At 43.3% G+C, this 18,993-nt stretch overlaps 24 non-coding genes across 24 annotated transcripts; 5 read left to right on the forward strand and 19 right to left on the reverse strand.

The window, feature by feature from the left end:
- Positions 1-433: 433 nt before the first annotated feature.
- On the reverse strand, positions 434-515 carry TRNAS-GCU (transfer RNA serine (anticodon GCU)). The gene has a single exon. It is a non-coding gene; the product is annotated as a tRNA-Ser (tRNA).
- A 687-nt stretch (positions 516-1,202) lies between these two features.
- Positions 1,203-1,274, reverse strand: TRNAT-UGU (transfer RNA threonine (anticodon UGU)). Its single transcript has one exon. It is a non-coding gene; the product is annotated as a tRNA-Thr (tRNA).
- A 465-nt stretch (positions 1,275-1,739) lies between these two features.
- TRNAS-GCU (transfer RNA serine (anticodon GCU)) lies at positions 1,740-1,816 on the reverse strand. Its single transcript has one exon. It is a non-coding gene; the product is annotated as a tRNA-Ser (tRNA).
- A 480-nt stretch (positions 1,817-2,296) lies between these two features.
- On the forward strand, positions 2,297-2,391 carry TRNAI-UAU (transfer RNA isoleucine (anticodon UAU)). The gene is made up of 2 exons: positions 2,297-2,334; positions 2,356-2,391. It is a non-coding gene; the product is annotated as a tRNA-Ile (tRNA).
- Positions 2,392-3,877: 1,486 nt separating this feature from the next.
- Positions 3,878-3,949, reverse strand: TRNAT-CGU (transfer RNA threonine (anticodon CGU)). Its single transcript has one exon. It is a non-coding gene; the product is annotated as a tRNA-Thr (tRNA).
- Positions 3,950-4,495: 546 nt separating this feature from the next.
- Positions 4,496-4,577, reverse strand: TRNAS-GCU (transfer RNA serine (anticodon GCU)). The gene has a single exon. It is a non-coding gene; the product is annotated as a tRNA-Ser (tRNA).
- A 687-nt stretch (positions 4,578-5,264) lies between these two features.
- On the reverse strand, positions 5,265-5,336 carry TRNAT-UGU (transfer RNA threonine (anticodon UGU)). Its single transcript has one exon. It is a non-coding gene; the product is annotated as a tRNA-Thr (tRNA).
- A 465-nt stretch (positions 5,337-5,801) lies between these two features.
- TRNAS-GCU (transfer RNA serine (anticodon GCU)) lies at positions 5,802-5,878 on the reverse strand. Its single transcript has one exon. It is a non-coding gene; the product is annotated as a tRNA-Ser (tRNA).
- Positions 5,879-6,358: 480 nt separating this feature from the next.
- TRNAI-UAU (transfer RNA isoleucine (anticodon UAU)) lies at positions 6,359-6,453 on the forward strand. The gene is made up of 2 exons: positions 6,359-6,396; positions 6,418-6,453. It is a non-coding gene; the product is annotated as a tRNA-Ile (tRNA).
- A 1,485-nt stretch (positions 6,454-7,938) lies between these two features.
- On the reverse strand, positions 7,939-8,010 carry TRNAT-CGU (transfer RNA threonine (anticodon CGU)). Its single transcript has one exon. It is a non-coding gene; the product is annotated as a tRNA-Thr (tRNA).
- A 546-nt stretch (positions 8,011-8,556) lies between these two features.
- TRNAS-GCU (transfer RNA serine (anticodon GCU)) lies at positions 8,557-8,638 on the reverse strand. The gene has a single exon. It is a non-coding gene; the product is annotated as a tRNA-Ser (tRNA).
- A 687-nt stretch (positions 8,639-9,325) lies between these two features.
- Positions 9,326-9,397, reverse strand: TRNAT-UGU (transfer RNA threonine (anticodon UGU)). The gene has a single exon. It is a non-coding gene; the product is annotated as a tRNA-Thr (tRNA).
- A 465-nt stretch (positions 9,398-9,862) lies between these two features.
- TRNAS-GCU (transfer RNA serine (anticodon GCU)) lies at positions 9,863-9,939 on the reverse strand. The gene has a single exon. It is a non-coding gene; the product is annotated as a tRNA-Ser (tRNA).
- A 480-nt stretch (positions 9,940-10,419) lies between these two features.
- Positions 10,420-10,514, forward strand: TRNAI-UAU (transfer RNA isoleucine (anticodon UAU)). Its single transcript has 2 exons — positions 10,420-10,457; positions 10,479-10,514. It is a non-coding gene; the product is annotated as a tRNA-Ile (tRNA).
- A 1,486-nt stretch (positions 10,515-12,000) lies between these two features.
- Positions 12,001-12,072, reverse strand: TRNAT-CGU (transfer RNA threonine (anticodon CGU)). The gene has a single exon. It is a non-coding gene; the product is annotated as a tRNA-Thr (tRNA).
- Positions 12,073-12,618: 546 nt separating this feature from the next.
- On the reverse strand, positions 12,619-12,700 carry TRNAS-GCU (transfer RNA serine (anticodon GCU)). The gene has a single exon. It is a non-coding gene; the product is annotated as a tRNA-Ser (tRNA).
- A 687-nt stretch (positions 12,701-13,387) lies between these two features.
- On the reverse strand, positions 13,388-13,459 carry TRNAT-UGU (transfer RNA threonine (anticodon UGU)). The gene has a single exon. It is a non-coding gene; the product is annotated as a tRNA-Thr (tRNA).
- A 465-nt stretch (positions 13,460-13,924) lies between these two features.
- On the reverse strand, positions 13,925-14,001 carry TRNAS-GCU (transfer RNA serine (anticodon GCU)). The gene has a single exon. It is a non-coding gene; the product is annotated as a tRNA-Ser (tRNA).
- A 480-nt stretch (positions 14,002-14,481) lies between these two features.
- TRNAI-UAU (transfer RNA isoleucine (anticodon UAU)) lies at positions 14,482-14,576 on the forward strand. The gene is made up of 2 exons: positions 14,482-14,519; positions 14,541-14,576. It is a non-coding gene; the product is annotated as a tRNA-Ile (tRNA).
- Positions 14,577-16,064: 1,488 nt separating this feature from the next.
- Positions 16,065-16,136, reverse strand: TRNAT-CGU (transfer RNA threonine (anticodon CGU)). Its single transcript has one exon. It is a non-coding gene; the product is annotated as a tRNA-Thr (tRNA).
- Positions 16,137-16,683: 547 nt separating this feature from the next.
- TRNAS-GCU (transfer RNA serine (anticodon GCU)) lies at positions 16,684-16,765 on the reverse strand. The gene has a single exon. It is a non-coding gene; the product is annotated as a tRNA-Ser (tRNA).
- Positions 16,766-17,452: 687 nt separating this feature from the next.
- TRNAT-UGU (transfer RNA threonine (anticodon UGU)) lies at positions 17,453-17,524 on the reverse strand. Its single transcript has one exon. It is a non-coding gene; the product is annotated as a tRNA-Thr (tRNA).
- Positions 17,525-17,989: 465 nt separating this feature from the next.
- Positions 17,990-18,066, reverse strand: TRNAS-GCU (transfer RNA serine (anticodon GCU)). Its single transcript has one exon. It is a non-coding gene; the product is annotated as a tRNA-Ser (tRNA).
- A 480-nt stretch (positions 18,067-18,546) lies between these two features.
- On the forward strand, positions 18,547-18,641 carry TRNAI-UAU (transfer RNA isoleucine (anticodon UAU)). Its single transcript has 2 exons — positions 18,547-18,584; positions 18,606-18,641. It is a non-coding gene; the product is annotated as a tRNA-Ile (tRNA).
- Positions 18,642-18,993: the final 352 nt, after the last annotated feature.

Here is an 18,993-nt window from a genome sequence, read left to right on the forward strand (position 1 = left end):
TGCATGTGTTCAGTACGTCATCATACATCTGATTTGCGAAAGCGTGTGTGCTTATGTTGGTGATACATTGTCGGTATGCGTTTGAGTATGTACTTTTACGGGTATGTATGTATTGAGTAGGATGCTGAACAGGTTCATGAGTTTAGATAGCAGGTCAGAATGATGGCAAAAGGAACATGTAAAAGGCAGACAACTAAAAGAAAAAAGAATTTGGGATGTAAGCTTGGGAATTTACTAACTGCGCTGATTTTGGCTCCTATAATAGTAAAGAATGGAAACCTACGAGGAAAGTCTTTGACTAATTTCATTCTCCGCCTGCACCAATGAACTTATTTTTACATCTCTATTTCCATATCTGTACTCATTCCTGTCTTTCACAGGGAGGTTGAAAGACTTTGGTCTATGTTTAAATGCAGACTATAAAGAAAAAATACGACGAAGGTGGGATTCGAACCCACGCGTGCAGAGCACAATGGATTAGCAGTCCATCGCCTTAACCACTCGGCCACCTCGTCTGTTTGGGAACGGTGCTCGAGTCCCATGCTTAAAGAAGAGATAAAACAATGGTGGTGCAAAGTCAGTGAAAAATAGATCATGTTTGTCATAGTAGAAACAAGATCGTTGACTCGTTCTTCCTTACCCGGCCATTGATAGATAAACACATCAAGTTGAAGTTCAGAAAAATATAACAAGAGCTCCTGGAGGGTTCACAACACTAATCCAGAGGAAGGTGCTTGAGCTTCCGTATGGCACACCATTAGTAGTAAAACCAGCATAACGCAAGCTCCAGTTTCCCAGTGTTTGGCATCATTCAACGTTTCCAGCCAAGATCAAAGTTCAGATGCTGCTGCTTCCTGTGATGTCATTGAATTTAAATAGTGAGTGATGGCAATAACCCTTTTCCAATTAAATTTTGCCACATCAACGTCCCTGAAAATAGAGAAAGGCGTGCAACCCAGAACCGCTGTACTGTTCAATAGAGTAAGGGCTTCACCGTGATCATCTGCATCTGTCATCACAAGATTATCAAGGTCTTTTTCTTGAAGAAATTAGGTCCAGAAAGCCGACCTTCCCCACAGACTATTCAGACACCTTGCGCTTGTGGCTTTGTTATAGGCCCGAATCCATTGGTAAAAGGTTGCACAGGTACAATGTGCAATATCAGTTCCTATTCAACAATGTTCAAGAAAATTACCATTTGGAGGCCCTGATGAGGATCGAACTCACGACCCCTGGTTTACAAGACCAGTGCTCTGCCACTGAGCTACAGAGCCCCTCAGGTTATGACGCATAACAGCAACACAACAAGCACACAACATGATGTTTACTGGGTAGACATATTTGAAGGGTGTGTGAGAATGTATGTATATGATTGTGATTTGACCTGTTTTTTTCTGGCCGATTTTTTGAGGAGCAGCTAATTTGTGCGTATTCCGTGCAATTTTAGGGTGACTAATGAGGAGATGTGATGCGTGAAAGTTGAAAAAAACATGTACATGGCAGCAGAGAGACAATATGGATATTACCTTTGCTTTTTTAAATTTCTATCCGGATTCTGGCTCAAAGAGTAGTCAAGCACAGCAGATTGCATTCCTGCCAGTAACACGACAACCTTGTTTGTGTCCTTCTTAATCAACTAACATGCATATTTTCACTTTTGTCTGTATGTTCTTTGAAAGCCAATGGCAATGGTGCTTAGAGCAATGCAGATGTTTAAAAAAGATTTCAAAAGTTAAAATCGACGAAGGTGGGATTCCAACCCACGCGTGTACAGCAGATTAGCAGTCCATCGCCTTAACCACTCGGCCACCTCGTCTACAGGGATTATGTTAGGCATTCAAGTCTTTACAGGTAATAACACAAACATCTTCAAAATAGAACCACAATGCGTTCCTTGTTGAGGTACATCCAGCCGTTTGCAGGAAAACTGCCTCACTTGCTGTTGAGAAAAATTCATCAAAGTCATGGGGTGTTTATAGGCATCGCCAAGATGACATTGGGAGGTGTTTCAATTGACACGTGTTGAATATGAGGAAGAGCATCATGCTGGCTCCAGTGGCACTGCCTGCAGCATGACAAAAATGTAGAAGGGACATTTGACTGCACCATTGGCTGAACATCAGTGGCAATGTGTATATCAGGCTAAAAGGTAAGCTCCAGTGGCACAATATGGGCACTACAAGGCACCCATAATTTGGTGTCAGCTAAAAAGACAATGCCAGAGCTTGTGGGTGCTTTTGTACACTTGTGTGTGTGTTTGTGGGTGTAGTTTCATGTCGAAAACCAAAACACAGCAGCTCCAGTGGCGCAATCGGTTAGCGCGCGGTACTTATACAGCAGTACATGCAGTGAGCAATGCCGAGGTTGTGAGTTCAAGCCGCACCTGGAGCAACTTTGGAACTTTTTACTAATTCACCTCAAAACTGAATTATTGAACCAATAAATGTTCTGGACATTTTTTGGTTCACCTCAAGGTTTCCTTGATTGTCAGTTAATGTTGTATGACAGCTCCTCTGCCTTTTAGACATGGAATACTCATTGCAAGTTATTTATGGGGTGTTTGCGCTTTAAATACAGCTACGGAGGGTTTTTGAAAATAGAACAGAAAATAAAAAATGTCAACTGTTATTATACTCCATTTTCTGCTGAGCACCACTTACGGAAGACATTTGTAAAGGTAGAAAAAGGGTTACTGGAGTAGGATCCAGGAGACAATATCAACTTACAAAGAATAATGTTGTCTATTTACTGCATTATCGCCTTTGAAGCAAACCTCTGAGAATAAATACCCTTTCACTAATCAGGCAGTCACTTTGATAAAATCAAGCAGAACAAGGATGCTGATAGGAACTCGCCTCATTTGCATATGGGCTAGGGCTTCTGGGAGCCATGAGAATTAGGAGTTGAAGGTTTTGCAGATCGAGATTGCTAAAGGGCTGGGCATTTGCACAGACCTCTCCATGCCTGATTGGTGCCGAAGGTTAGTTGCAAGTGGTCCCCTGCTCACCCTACCTTACACAGGGCCATGCCCAGTTAGGCCCCTCAGGGCTAGGCCCGGCAGGGCTAAGCCCGGCGTTTGTCAGGCGAAGTGCCTGGACCCCTGCTCCTCATACCTCAGAATCTGGTCTAGCTATTGCAGACATGGGGAATGGTGCTTATATCCCATTGACAGCGCCCACAAGCTGCATACTAATAGCCAATGATGTGTGAATGCGGTCAGGGTAGCAGACATATAGAACAATTGGGTGGGTTCGCTTCCGAACTGGATGCACAGGAGCAGGAGAGAATGGCTGTTGGCGATGTACGCAACTTGCTCTGCGTGAACACATCTACCGACTCCTTCCCCTACACACACGGGCACATACGCACACACACACACATAGCCATTGGAGCTATGCAGAGCTAATCAGAAAGATTGGTAATCATTAGAACATGAAAGATATGTGTTCATTTTTTATTAAACTTGTGGACTCCCGCAGAAACGGAGGGACTCACATCTCTAATTGAGGCTTGCTTACCTCTATACAAATGTGTTTGCTGGCTGTCTTTCTTCAACTGGTATGTGCGGTTGTGTCTGTCTTTGTCTTTCAACACGCCTGGCACGTTTACATTATCAAAGAGATGATTGTATGGAGATGGGGAACACCCCTCCGTTGCATTGTGAACTTGAACAGTCTTTTCACCAAAGCAGCTACATGCGACATTGCAAGGTTTTTGTCAGTCTTTGCCTGAAAACATTAGGCCTTCCTCTCGAACTCTATTTCACTCCTTCTGTGGAAGACTTCAATTATGAGGATGCATCCCGTCATAAAAGGTTCTCTGTAGATGGTGCAACTCTGGCTTCTCTTCCCCGTGCTTTTTGAAAATAATCCGCCCGAGGCCCTGATGAGGTTTGAACTCATGACCCCTGGTTTACGAGACCAGTGCTCTGCCACTGAGCTACAAGGCCACCTGCTGCTTGCTCACAGCCAACAACAGAAAGTGCAAAGAAACCATGGGTTTTACCTAGGTAGATCTCCAGGTATATGAATTTCTGGTTGTGTAAAAATGGCTGTATATCTCTGCATGTGTTCAGTACGTCATCATACATCTGATTTGCGAAAGCGTGTGTGCTTATGTTGGTGATACATTGTCGGTATGCGTTTGAGTATGTACTTTTACGGGTATGTATGTATTGAGTAGGATGCTGAACAGGTTCATGAGTTTAGATAGCAGGTCAGAATGATGGCAAAAGGAACATGTAAAAGGCAGACAACTAAAAGAAAAAAGAATTCGGGATGTAAGCTTGGGAATTTACTAACTGCGCTGATTTTGGCTCCTATAATAGTAAAGAATGGAAACCTACGAGGAAAGTCTTTGACTAATTTCATTCTCCGCCTGCACCAATGAACTTATTTTTACATCTCTATTTCCATATCTGTACTCATTCCTGTCTTTCACAGGGAGGTTGAAAGACTTTGGTCTATGTTTAAATGCAGACTATAAAGAAAAAATACGACGAAGGTGGGATTCGAACACACGCGTGCAGAGCACAATGGATTAGCAGTCCATCACCTTAACCACTCGGCCACCTCGTCTGTTTGGGAACGGTGCTCGAGTCCCATGCTTAAAGAAGAGATAAAACAATGGTGGTGCAAAGTCAGTGAAAAATAGATCATGTTTGTCATAGTAGAAACAAGATCGTTGACTCGTTCTTCCTTACCCGGCCATTGATAGATAAACACATCAAGTTGAAGTTCAGAAAAATATAACAAGAGCTCCTGGAGGTTTCACAACACTAATCCAGAGGAAGGTGCTTGAGCTTCCGTATGGCACACCATTAGTAGTAAAACCAGCATAACGCAAGCTCCAGTTTCCCAGTGTTTGGCATCATTCAACGTTTCCAGCCAAGATCAAAGTTCAGATGATGCTGCTTCCTGTGATGTCATTGAATTTAAATAGTGAGTGATGGCAATAACCCTTTTCCAATTAAATTTTGCCACATCAACGTCCCTGAAAATAGAGAAAGGCGTGCAACCCAGAACCGCTGTACTGTTCAATAGAGTAAGGGCTTCACCGTGATCATCTGCATCTGTCATCACAAGATTATCAAGGTCTTTTTCTTGAAGAAATTAGGTCCAGAAAGCCGACCTTCCCCACAGACTATTCAGACACCTTGCGCTTGTGGCTTTGTTATAGGCCCGAATCCATTGGTAAAAGGTTGCACAGGTACAATGTGCAATATCAGTTCCTATTCAACAATGTTCAAGAAAATTACCATTTGGAGGCCCTGATGAGGATCGAACTCACGACCCCTGGTTTACAAGACCAGTGCTCTGCCACTGAGCCACAGAGCCCCTCAGGTTATGACGCATAACAGCAACACAACGAGCACACAACATGATGTTTACTGGGTAGACATATTTGAAGGGTGTGTGAGAATGTATGTATATGATTGTGATTTGACCTGTTTTTTTCTGGGCGATTTTTTGAGGAGCAGCTAATTTGTGCGTATTCCGCGCAATTTTAGGGTGACTAATGAGGAGATGTGATGCGTGAAAGTTGAAAAAAACATGTACATGGCAGCAGAGAGACAATATGGATATTACCTTTGCTTTTTTAAATTTCTATCCGGATTCTGGCTCAAAGGGTAGTCAAGCACAGCAGATTGCATTCCTGCCAGTAACACGACAACCTTGTTTGTGTCCTTCTTAATCAACTAACATGCATATTTTCACTTTTGTCTGTATGTTCTTTGAAAGCCAATGGCAATGGTGCTTAGAGCAATGCAGATGTTTAAAAAAGATTTCAAAAGTTAAAATCGACGAAGGTGGGATTCGAACCCACGCGTGTACAGCAGATTAGCAGTCCATCGCCTTAACCACTCGGCCACCTCGTCTACAGGGATTATGTTAGGAATTCAAGTCTTTACAGGTAATAACACAAACATCTTCAAAATAGAACCACAATGCGTTCCTTGTTGAGGTACATCCAGCCGTTTGCAGGAAAACTGCCTCACTTGCTGTTGAGAAAAATTCATCAAAGTCCTGGGGTGTTTATAGGCATCGCCAAGATGACATTGGGAGGTGTTTCAATTGACACGTGTTGAATATGAGGAAGAGCATCATGCTGGCTCCAGTGGCACTGCCTGCAGCATGACAAAAATGTAGAAGGGACATTTGACTGCACCATTGGCTGAACATCAGTGGCAAAGTGTATATCAGGCTAAAAGGTAAGCTCCAGTGGCACAATATGGGCACTACAAGGCACCCATAATTTGGTGTCAGCTAAAAAGACAATGCCAGAGCTTGTGGGTGCTTTTGTACACTTGTGTGTGTGTTTGTGGGTGTAGTTTCATGTCGAAAACCAAAACACAGCAGCTCCAGTGGCGCAATCGGTTAGCGCGCGGTACTTATACAGCAGTACATGCAGTGAGCAATGCCGAGGTTGTGAGTTCAAGCCGCACCTGGAGCAACTTTGGAACTTTTTACTAATTCACCTCAAAACTGAATTATTGAACCAATAAATGTTCTGGACATTTTTTGGTTCACCTCAAGGTTTCCTTGTTGTCAGTTAATGTTGTATGACAGCTCCTCTGCCTTTTAGACATGGAATACTCATTGCAAGTTATTTATGGGGTGTTTGCGCTTTAAATACAGCTACGGAGGGTTTTTGAAAATAGAACAGAAAATAAAAAATGTCAACTGTTATTATACTCCATTTTCTGCTGAGCACCACTTACGGAAGACATTTGTAAAGGTAGAAAAAGGGTTACTGGAGTAGGATCCAGGAGACAATATCAACTTACAAAGAATAATGTTGTCTATTTACTGCATTATCGCCTTTGAAGCAAACCTCTGAGAATAAATACCCTTTCACTAATCAGGCAGTCACTTTGATAAAATCAAGCAGAACAAGGATGCTGATAGGAACTCGCCTCATTTGCATATGGGCTAGGGCTTCTGGGAGCCATGAGAATTAGGAGTTGAAGGTTTTGCAGATCGAGATTGCTAAAGGGCTGGGCATTTGCACAGACCTCTCCATGCCTGATTGGTGCCGAAGGTTAGTTGCAAGTGGTCCCCTGCTCACCCTACCTTACACAGGGCCATGCCCAGTTAGGCCCCTCAGGGCTAGGCCCGGCAGGGCTAAGCCCGGCGTTTGTCAGGCGAAGTGCCTGGACCCCTGCTCCTCATACCTCAGAATCTGGTCTAGCTATTGCAGACATGGGGAATGGTGCTTATATCCCATTGACAGCGCCCACAAGCTGCATACTAATAGCCAATGATGTGTGAATGCGGTCAGGGTAGCAGACATATAGAACAATTGGGTGGGTTCGCTTCCGAACTGGATGCACAGGAGCAGGAGAGAATGGCTGTTGGCGATGTACGCAACTTGCTCTGCGTGAACACATCTACCGACTCCTTCCCCTACACACACGGGCACATACGCACACACACACACATAGCCATTGGAGCTATGCAGAGCTAATCAGAAAGATTGGTAATCATTAGAACATGAAAGATATGTGTTCATTTTTTATTAAACTTGTGGACTCCCGCAGAAACGGAGGGACTCACATCTCTAATTGAGGCTTGCTTACCTCTATACAAATGTGTTTGCTGGCTGTCTTTCTTCAACTGGTATGTGCGGTTGTGTCTGTCTTTGTCTTTCAACACGCCTGGCACGTTTACATTATCAAAGAGATGATTGTATGGAGATGGGGAACACCCCTCCGTTGCATTGTGAACTTGAACAGTCTTTTCACCAAAGCAGCTACATGCGACATTGCAAGGTTTTTGTCAGTCTTTGCCTGAAAACATTAGGCCTTCCTCTCGAACTCTATTTCACTCCTTCTGTGGAAGACTTCAATTATGAGGATGCATCCCGTCATAAAAGGTTCTCTGTAGATGGTGCAACTCTGGCTTCTCTTCCCCGTGCTTTTTGAAAATAATCCGCCCGAGGCCCTGATGAGGTTTGAACTCATGACCCCTGGTTTACGAGACCAGTGCTCTGCCACTGAGCTACAAGGCCACCTGCTGCTTGCTCACAGCCAACAACAGAAAGTGCAAAGAAACCATGGGTTTTACCTAGGTAGATCTCCAGGTATATGAATTTCTGGTTGTGTAAAAATGGCTGTATATCTCTGCATGTGTTCAGTACGTCATCATACATCTGATTTGCGAAAGCGTGTGTGCTTATGTTGGTGATACATTGTCGGTATGCGTTTGAGTATGTACTTTTACGGGTATGTATGTATTGAGTAGGATGCTGAACAGGTTCATGAGTTTAGATAGCAGGTCAGAATGATGGCAAAAGGAACATGTAAAAGGCAGACAACTAAAAGAAAAAAGAATTCGGGATGTAAGCTTGGGAATTTACTAACTGCGCTGATTTTGGCTCCTATAATAGTAAAGAATGGAAACCTACGAGGAAAGTCTTTGACTAATTTCATTCTCCGCCTGCACCAATGAACTTATTTTTACATCTCTATTTCCATATCTGTACTCATTCCTGTCTTTCACAGGGAGGTTGAAAGACTTTGGTCTATGTTTAAATGCAGACTATAAAGAAAAAATACGACGAAGGTGGGATTCGAACACACGCGTGCAGAGCACAATGGATTAGCAGTCCATCACCTTAACCACTCGGCCACCTCGTCTGTTTGGGAACGGTGCTCGAGTCCCATGCTTAAAGAAGAGATAAAACAATGGTGGTGCAAAGTCAGTGAAAAATAGATCATGTTTGTCATAGTAGAAACAAGATCGTTGACTCGTTCTTCCTTACCCGGCCATTGATAGATAAACACATCAAGTTGAAGTTCAGAAAAATATAACAAGAGCTCCTGGAGGTTTCACAACACTAATCCAGAGGAAGGTGCTTGAGCTTCCGTATGGCACACCATTAGTAGTAAAACCAGCATAACGCAAGCTCCAGTTTCCCAGTGTTTGGCATCATTCAACGTTTCCAGCCAAGATCAAAGTTCAGATGATGCTGCTTCCTGTGATGTCATTGAATTTAAATAGTGAGTGATGGCAATAACCCTTTTCCAATTAAATTTTGCCACATCAACGTCCCTGAAAATAGAGAAAGGCGTGCAACCCAGAACCGCTGTACTGTTCAATAGAGTAAGGGCTTCACCGTGATCATCTGCATCTGTCATCACAAGATTATCAAGGTCTTTTTCTTGAAGAAATTAGGTCCAGAAAGCCGACCTTCCCCACAGACTATTCAGACACCTTGCGCTTGTGGCTTTGTTATAGGCCCGAATCCATTGGTAAAAGGTTGCACAGGTACAATGTGCAATATCAGTTCCTATTCAACAATGTTCAAGAAAATTACCATTTGGAGGCCCTGATGAGGATCGAACTCACGACCCCTGGTTTACAAGACCAGTGCTCTGCCACTGAGCCACAGAGCCCCTCAGGTTATGACGCATAACAGCAACACAACGAGCACACAACATGATGTTTACTGGGTAGACATATTTGAAGGGTGTGTGAGAATGTATGTATATGATTGTGATTTGACCTGTTTTTTTCTGGGCGATTTTTTGAGGAGCAGCTAATTTGTGCGTATTCCGCGCAATTTTAGGGTGACTAATGAGGAGATGTGATGCGTGAAAGTTGAAAAAAACATGTACATGGCAGCAGAGAGACAATATGGATATTACCTTTGCTTTTTTAAATTTCTATCCGGATTCTGGCTCAAAGGGTAGTCAAGCACAGCAGATTGCATTCCTGCCAGTAACACGACAACCTTGTTTGTGTCCTTCTTAATCAACTAACATGCATATTTTCACTTTTGTCTGTATGTTCTTTGAAAGCCAATGGCAATGGTGCTTAGAGCAATGCAGATGTTTAAAAAAGATTTCAAAAGTTAAAATCGACGAAGGTGGGATTCGAACCCACGCGTGTACAGCAGATTAGCAGTCCATCGCCTTAACCACTCGGCCACCTCGTCTACAGGGATTATGTTAGGAATTCAAGTCTTTACAGGTAATAACACAAACATCTTCAAAATAGAACCACAATGCGTTCCTTGTTGAGGTACATCCAGCCGTTTGCAGGAAAACTGCCTCACTTGCTGTTGAGAAAAATTCATCAAAGTCCTGGGGTGTTTATAGGCATCGCCAAGATGACATTGGGAGGTGTTTCAATTGACACGTGTTGAATATGAGGAAGAGCATCATGCTGGCTCCAGTGGCACTGCCTGCAGCATGACAAAAATGTAGAAGGGACATTTGACTGCACCATTGGCTGAACATCAGTGGCAAAGTGTATATCAGGCTAAAAGGTAAGCTCCAGTGGCACAATATGGGCACTACAAGGCACCCATAATTTGGTGTCAGCTAAAAAGACAATGCCAGAGCTTGTGGGTGCTTTTGTACACTTGTGTGTGTGTTTGTGGGTGTAGTTTCATGTCGAAAACCAAAACACAGCAGCTCCAGTGGCGCAATCGGTTAGCGCGCGGTACTTATACAGCAGTACATGCAGTGAGCAATGCCGAGGTTGTGAGTTCAAGCCGCACCTGGAGCAACTTTGGAACTTTTTACTAATTCACCTCAAAACTGAATTATTGAACCAATAAATGTTCTGGACATTTTTTGGTTCACCTCAAGGTTTCCTTGATTGTCAGTTAATGTTGTATGACAGCTCCTCTGCCTTTTAGACATGGAATACTCATTGCAAGTTATTTATGGGGTGTTTGCGCTTTAAATACAGCTACGGAGGGTTTTTGAAAATAGAACAGAAAATAAAAAATGTCAACTGTTATTATACTCCATTTTCTGCTGAGCACCACTTACGGAAGACATTTGTAAAGGTAGAAAAAGGGTTACTGGAGTAGGATCCAGGAGACAATATCAACTTACAAAGAATAATGTTGTCTATTTACTGCATTATCGCCTTTGAAGCAAACCTCTGAGAATAAATACCCTTTCACTAATCAGGCAGTCACTTTGATAAAATCAAGCAGAACAAGGATGCTGATAGGAACTCGCCTCATTTGCATATGGGCTAGGGCTTCTGGGAGCCATGAGAATTAGGAGTTGAAGGTTTTGCAGATCGAGATTGCTAAAGGGCTGGGCATTTGCACAGACCTCTCCATGCCTGATTGGTGCCGAAGGTTAGTTGCAAGTGGTCCCCTGCTCACCCTACCTTACACAGGGCCATGCCCAGTTAGGCCCCTCAGGGCTAGGCCCGGCAGGGCTAAGCCCGGCGTTTGTCAGGCGAAGTGCCTGGACCCCTGCTCCTCATACCTCAGAATCTGGTCTAGCTATTGCAGACATGGGGAATGGTGCTTATATCCCATTGACAGCGCCCACAAGCTGCATACTAATAGCCAATGATGTGTGAATGCGGTCAGGGTAGCAGACATATAGAACAATTGGGTGGGTTCGCTTCCGAACTGGATGCACAGGAGCAGGAGAGAATGGCTGTTGGCGATGTACGCAACTTGCTCTGCGTGAACACATCTACCGACTCCTTCCCCTACACACACGGGCACATACACACACACACACACATAGCCATTGGAGCTATGCAGAGCTAATCAGAAAGATTGGTAATCATTAGAACATGAAAGATATGTGTTCATTTTTTATTAAACTTGTGGACTCCCGCAGAAACGGAGGGACTCACATCTCTAATTGAGGCTTGCTTACCTCTATACAAATGTGTTTGCTGGCTGTCTTTCTTCAACTGGTATGTGCGGTTGTGTCTGTCTTTGTCTTTCAACACGCCTGGCACGTTTACATTATCAAAGAGATGATTGTATGGAGATGGGGAACACCCCTCCGTTGCATTGTGAACTTGAACAGTCTTTTCACCAAAGCAGCTACATGCGACATTGCAAGGTTTTTGTCAGTCTTTGCCTGAAAACATTAGGCCTTCCTCTCGAACTCTATTTCACTCCTTTTGTGGAAGACTTCAATTATGAGGATGCATCCCGTCATAAAAGGTTCTCTGTAGATGGTGCAACTCTGGCTTCTCTTCCCCGTGCTTTTTGAAAATAATCCGCCCGAGGCCCTGATGAGGTTTGAACTCATGACCCCTGGTTTACGAGACCAGTGCTCTGCCACTGAGCTACAAGGCCACCTGCTGCTTGCTCACAGCCAACAACAGAAAGTGCAAAGAAACCATGGGTTTTACCTAGGTAGATCTCCAGGTATATGAATTTCTGGTTGTGTAAAAATGGCTGTATATCTCTGCATGTGTTCAGTACGTCATCATACATCTGATTTGCGAAAGCGTGTGTGCTTATGTTGGTGATACATTGTCGGTATGCGTTTGAGTATGTACTTTTACGGGTATGTATGTATTGAGTAGGATGCTGAACAGGTTCATGAGTTTAGATAGCAGGTCAGAATGATGGCAAAAGGAACATGTAAAAGGCAGACAACTAAAAGAAAAAAGAATTCGGGATGTAAGCTTGGGAATTTACTAACTGCGCTGATTTTGGCTCCTATAATAGTAAAGAATGGAAACCTACGAGGAAAGTCTTTGACTAATTTCATTCTCCGCCTGCACCAATGAACTTATTTTTACATCTCTATTTCCATATCTGTACTCATTCCTGTCTTTCACAGGGAGGTTGAAAGACTTTGGTCTATGTTTAAATGCAGACTATAAAGAAAAAATACGACGAAGGTGGGATTCGAACCCACGCGTGCAGAGCACAATGGATTAGCAGTCCATCACCTTAACCACTCGGCCACCTCGTCTGTTTGAGAACGGTGCTCGAGTCCCATGCTTAAAGAAGAGATAAAACAATGGTGGTGCAAAGTCAGTGAAAAATAGATCATGTTTGTCATAGTAGAAACAAGATCGTTGACTCGTTCTTCCTTACCCGGCCATTGATAGATAAACACATCAAGTTGAAGTTCAGAAAAATATAACAAGAGCTCCTGGAGGGTTCACAACACTAATCCAGAGGAAGGTGCTTGAGCTTCCGTATGGCACACCATTAGTAGTAAAACCAGCATAACGCAAGCTCCAGTTTCCCAGTGTTTGGCATCATTCAACGTTTCCAGCCAAGATCAAAGTTCAGATGATGCTGCTTCCTGTGATGTCATTGAATTTAAATAGTGAGTGATGGCAATAACCCTTTTCCAATTAAATTTTGCCACATCAACGTCCCTGAAAATAGAGAAAGGCGTGCAACCCAGAACCGCTGTACTGTTCAATAGAGTAAGGGCTTCACCGTGATCATCTGCATCTGTCATCACAAGATTATCAAGGTCTTTTTCTTGAAGAAATTAGGTCCAGAAAGCCGACCTTCCCCACAGACTATTCAGACACCTTGCGCTTGTGGCTTTGTTATAGGCCCGAATCCATTGGTAAAAGGTTGCACAGGTACAATGTGCAATATCAGTTCCTATTCAACAATGTTCAAGAAAATTACCATTTGGAGGCCCTGATGAGGATCGAACTCACGACCCCTGGTTTACAAGACCAGTGCTCTGCCACTGAGCTACAGAGCCCCTCAGGTTATGGCGCATAACAGCAACACAACGAGCACACAACATGATGTTTACTGGGTAGACATATTTGAAGGGTGTGTGAGAATGTATGTATATGATTGTGATTTGACCTGTTTTTTTCTGGGCGATTTTTTGAGGAGCAGCTAATTTGTGCGTATTCCGCGCAATTTTAGGGTGACTAATGAGGAGATGTGATGCGTGAAAGTTGAAAAAAACATGTACATGGCAGCAGAGAGACAATATGGATATTACCTTTGCTTTTTTAAATTTCTATCCGGATTCTGGCTCAAAGGGTAGTCAAGCACAGCAGATTGCATTCCTGCCAGTAACACGACAACCTTGTTTGTGTCCTTCTTAATCAACTAACATGCATATTTTCACTTTTGTCTGTATGTTCTTTGAAAGCCAATGGCAATGGTGCTTAGAGCAATGCAGATGTTTAAAAAAGATTTCAAAAGTTTAAATCGACGAAGGTGGGATTCGAACCCACGCGTGTACAGCAGATTAGCAGTCCATCGCCTTAACCACTCGGCCACCTCGTCTACAGGGATTATGTTAGGCATTCAAGTCTTTACAGGTAATAACACAAACATCTTCAAAATAGAACCACAATGCGTTCCTTGTTGAGGTACATCCAGCCGTTTGCAGGAAAACTGCCTCACTTGCTGTTGAGAAAAATTCATCAAAGTCCTGGGGTGTTTATAGGCATCGCCAAGATGACATTGGGAGGTGTTTCAATTGACACGTGTTGAATATGAGGAAGAGCATCATGCTGGCTCCAGTGGCACTGCCTGCAGCATGACAAAAATGTAGAAGGGACATTTGACTGCACCATTGGCTGAACATCAGTGGCAAAGTGTATATCAGGCTAAAAGGTAAGCTCCAGTGGCACAATATGGGCACTACAAGGCACCCATAATTTGGTGTCAGCTAAAAAGACAATGCCAGAGCTTGTGGGTGCTTTTGTACACTTGTGTGTGTGTTTGTGGGTGTAGTTTCATGTCGAAAACCAAAACACAGCAGCTCCAGTGGCGCAATCGGTTAGCGCGCGGTACTTATAAAGCAGTACATGCAGTGAGCAATGCCGCGGTTGTGAGTTCAAGCCTCACCTGGAGCAACTTTGGAACTTTTTACTAATTCACCTCAAAACTGAATTATTGAACCAATAAATGTTCTGGACATTTTTTGGTTCACCTCAAGGTTTCCTTGATTGTCAGTTAATGTTGTATGACAGCTCCTCTGCCTTTTAGACATGGAATACTCATTGCAAGTTATTTATGGGGTGTTTGCGCTTTAAATACAGCTACGGAGGGTTTTTGAAAATAGAACAGAAAATAAAAAATGTCAACTGTTATTATACTCCATTTTCTGCTGAGCACCACTTACGGAAGACATTTGTAAAGGTAGAAAAAGGGTTACTGGAGTAGGATCCAGGAGACAATATCAACTTACAAAGAATAATGTTGTCTATTTACTGCATTATCGCCTTTGAAGCAAACCTCTGAGAATAAATACCCTTTCACTAATCAGGCAGTCACTTTGATAAAATCAAGCAGAACAAGGATGCTGATAGGAACTCGCCTCATTTGCATATGGGCTAGGGCTTCTGGGAGCCATGAGAATTAGGAGTTGAAGGTTTTGCAGATCGAGATTGCTAAAGGGCTGGGCATTTGCACAGACCTCTCCATGCCTGATTGGTGCCGAAGGTTAGTTGCAAGTGGTCCCCTGCTCACCCTACCTTACACAGGGCCATGCCCAGTTAGGCCCCTCAGGGCTAGGCCCGGCAGGGCTAAGCCCGGCGTTTGTCAGGCGAAGTGCCTGGACCCCTGCTCCTCATACCTCAGAATCTGGTCTAGCTATTGCAGACATGGGGAATGGTGCTTATATCCCATTGACAGCGCCCACAAGCTGCATACTAATAGCCAATGATGTGTGAATGCGGTCAGGGTAGCAGACATATAGAACAATTGGGTGGGTTCGCTTCCGAACTGGATGCACAGGAGCAGGAGAGAATGGCTGTTGGCGATGTATGCAACTTGCTCTGCGTGAACACATCTACCGACCCCTTCCCCTACACACACGGGCACATACACACACACACACACACATAGCCATTGGAGCTATGCAGAGCTAATCAGAAAGATTGGTAATCATTAGAACATGAAAGATATGTGTTCATTTTTTATTAAACTTGTGGACTCCCGCAGAAACGGAGGGACTCACATCTCTAATTGAGGCTTGCTTACCTCTATACAAATGTGTTTGCTGGCTGTCTTTCTTCAACTGGTATGTGCGGTTGTGTCTGTCTTTGTCTTTCAACACGCCTGGCACGTTTACATTATCAAAGAGATGATTGTATGGAGATGGGGAACACCCCTCCGTTGCATTGTGAACTTGAACAGTCTTTTCACCAAAGCAGCTACATGCGACATTGCAAGGTTTTTGTCAGTCTTTGCCTGAAAACATTAGGCCTTCCTCTCGAACTCTATTTCACTCCTTCTGTGGAAGACTTCAATTATGAGGATGCATCCCGTCATAAAAGGTTCTCTGTAGATGGTGCAACTCTGGCTTCTCTTCCCCGTGCTTTTTGAAAATAATCCGCCCGAGGCCCTGATGAGGTTTGAACTCATGACCCCTGGTTTACGAGACCAGTGCTCTGCCACTGAGCTACAAGGCCACCTGCTGCTTGCTCACAGCCAACAACAGAAAGTGCAAAGAAACCATGGGTTTTACCTAGGTAGATCTCCAGGTATATGAATTTCTGGTTGTGTAAAAATGGCTGTATATCTCTGCATGTGTTCAGTACGTCATCATACATCTGATTTGCGAAAGCGTGTGTGCTTATGTTGGTGATACATTGTCGGTATGCGTTTGAGTATGTACTTTTACGGGTATGTATGTATTGAGTAGGATGCTGAACAGGTTCATGAGTTTAGATAGCAGGTCAGAATGATGGCAAAAAGGAACATGTAAAAGGCAGACAACTAAAAGAAAAAAGAATTTGGGATGTAAGCTTGGGAATTTACTAACTGCGCTGATTTTGGCTCCTATAATAGTAAAGAATAGAAACCTACGAGGAAAGTCTTTGACTAATTTCATTCTCCGCCTGCACCAATGAACTTATTTTTACATCTCTATTTCCATATCTGTACTCATTCCTGTCTTTCACAGGGAGGTTGAAAGACTTTGGTCTATGTTTAAATGCAGACTATAAAGAAAAAATACGACGAAGGTGGGATTCGAACCCACGCGTGCAGAGCACAATGGATTAGCAGTCCATCGCCTTAACCACTCTGCCACCTCGTCTGTTTGGGAACAGTGCTCGAGTCCCATGCTTAAAGAAGAGATAAAACAATGGTGGTGCAAAGTCAGTGAAAAATAGATCATGTTTGTCATAGTAGAAACAAGATCGTTGACTCGTTCTTCCTTACCCGGCCATTGATAGATAAACACATCAAGTTGAAGTTCAGAAAAATATAACAAGAGCTCCTGGAGGGTTCACAACACTAATCCAGAGGAAGGTGCTTGAGCTTCCGTATGGCACACCATTAGTAGTAAAACCAGCATAACGCAAGCTCCAGTTTCCCAGTGTTTGGCATCATTCAACGTTTCCAGCCAAGATCAAAGTTCAGATGCTGCTGCTTCCTGTGATGTCATTGAATTTAAATAGTGAGTGATGGCAATAACCCTTTTCCAATTAAATTTTGCCACATCAACGTCCCTGAAAATAGAGAAAGGCGTGCAACCCAGAACCGCTGTACTGTTCAATAGAGTAAGGGCTTCACCGTGATCATCTGCATCTGTCATCACAAGATTATCAAGGTCTTTTTCTTGAAGAAATTAGGTCCAGAAAGCCGACCTTCCCCACAGACTATTCAGACACCTTGCGCTTGTGGCTTTGTTATAGGCCCGAATCCATTGGTAAAAGGTTGCACAGGTACAATGTGCAATATCAGTTCCTATTCAACAATGTTCAAGAAAATTACCATTTGGAGGCCCTGATGAGGATCGAACTCACGACCCCTGGTTTACAAGACCAGTGCTCTGCCACTGAGCTACAGAGCCCCTCAGGTTACGACGCATAACAGCAACACAACGAGCACACAACATGATGTTTACTGGGTAGACATATTTGAAGGGTGTGTGAGAATGTATGTATATGATTGTGATTTGACCTGTTTTTTTCTGGCCGATTTTTTGAGGAGCAGCTAATTTGTGCGTATTCCGTGCAATTTTAGGGTGACTAATGAGGAGATGTGATGCGTGAAAGTTGAAAAAAACATGTACATGGCAGCAGAGAGACAATATGGATATTACCTTTGCTTTTTTAAATTTCTATCCGGATTCTGGCTCAAAGGGTAGTCAAGCACAGCAGATTGCATTCCTGCCAGTAACACGACAACCTTGTTTGTGTCCTTCTTAATCAACTAACATGCATATTTTCACTTTTGTCTGTATGTTCTTTGAAAGCCAATGGCAATGGTGCTTAGAGCAATGCAGATGTTTAAAAAAGATTTCAAAAGTTAAAATCGACGAAGGTGGGATTCGAACCCACGCGTGTACAGCAGATTAGCAGTCCATCGCCTTAACCACTCGGCCACCTCGTCTACAGGGATTATGTTAGGCATTCAAGTCTTTACAGGTAATAACACAAACATCTTCAAAATAGAACCACAATGCGTTCCTTGTTGAGGTACATCCAGCCGTTTGCAGGAAAACTGCCTCACTTGCTGTTGAGAAAAATTCATCAAAGTCCTGGGGTGTTTATAGGCATCGCCAAGATGACATTGGGAGGTGTTTCAATTGACACGTGTTGAATATGAGGAAGAGCATCATGCTGGCTCCAGTGGCACTGCCTGCAGCATGACAAAAATGTAGAAGGGACATTTGACTGCACCATTGGCTGAACATCAGTGGCAAAGTGTATATCAGGCTAAAAGGTAAGCTCCAGTGGCACAATATGGGCACTACAAGGCACCCATAATTTGGTGTCAGCTAAAAAGACAATGCCAGAGCTTGTGGGTGCTTTTGTACACTTGTGTGTGTGTTTGTGGGTGTAGTTTCATGTCGAAAACCAAAACACAGCAGCTCCAGTGGCGCAATCGGTTAGCGCGCGGTACTTATACAGCAGTACATGCAGTGAGCAATGCCGAGGTTGTGAGTTCAAGCCTCACCTGGAGCAACTTTGGAACTATTTACTAATTCACCTCAAAACTGAATTATTGAACCAATAAATTTTCTGGACATTTTTTGGTTCACCTCAAGGTTTCCTTGATTGTCAGTTAATGTTGTATGACAGCTCCTCTGCCTTTTAGACATGGAATACTCATTGCAAGTTATTTATGGGGTGTTTGCGCTTTAAATACAGCTACGGAGGGTTTTTGAAAATAGAACAGAAAATAAAAAATGTCAACTGTTATTATACTCCATTTTCTGCTGAGCACCACTTACGGAAGACATTTGTAAAGGTAGAAAAAGGGTTACTGGAGTAGGATCCAGGAGACAATATCAACTTACAAAGAATAATGTTGTCT

This window comes from Ambystoma mexicanum, chromosome 13 (assembly GCF_040938575.1).
Source record: "Ambystoma mexicanum isolate Mex_15411 chromosome 13, UKY_AmexF1_1, whole genome shotgun sequence".
NCBI classification, from domain to species: domain Eukaryota; kingdom Metazoa; phylum Chordata; class Amphibia; order Caudata; family Ambystomatidae; genus Ambystoma; species Ambystoma mexicanum.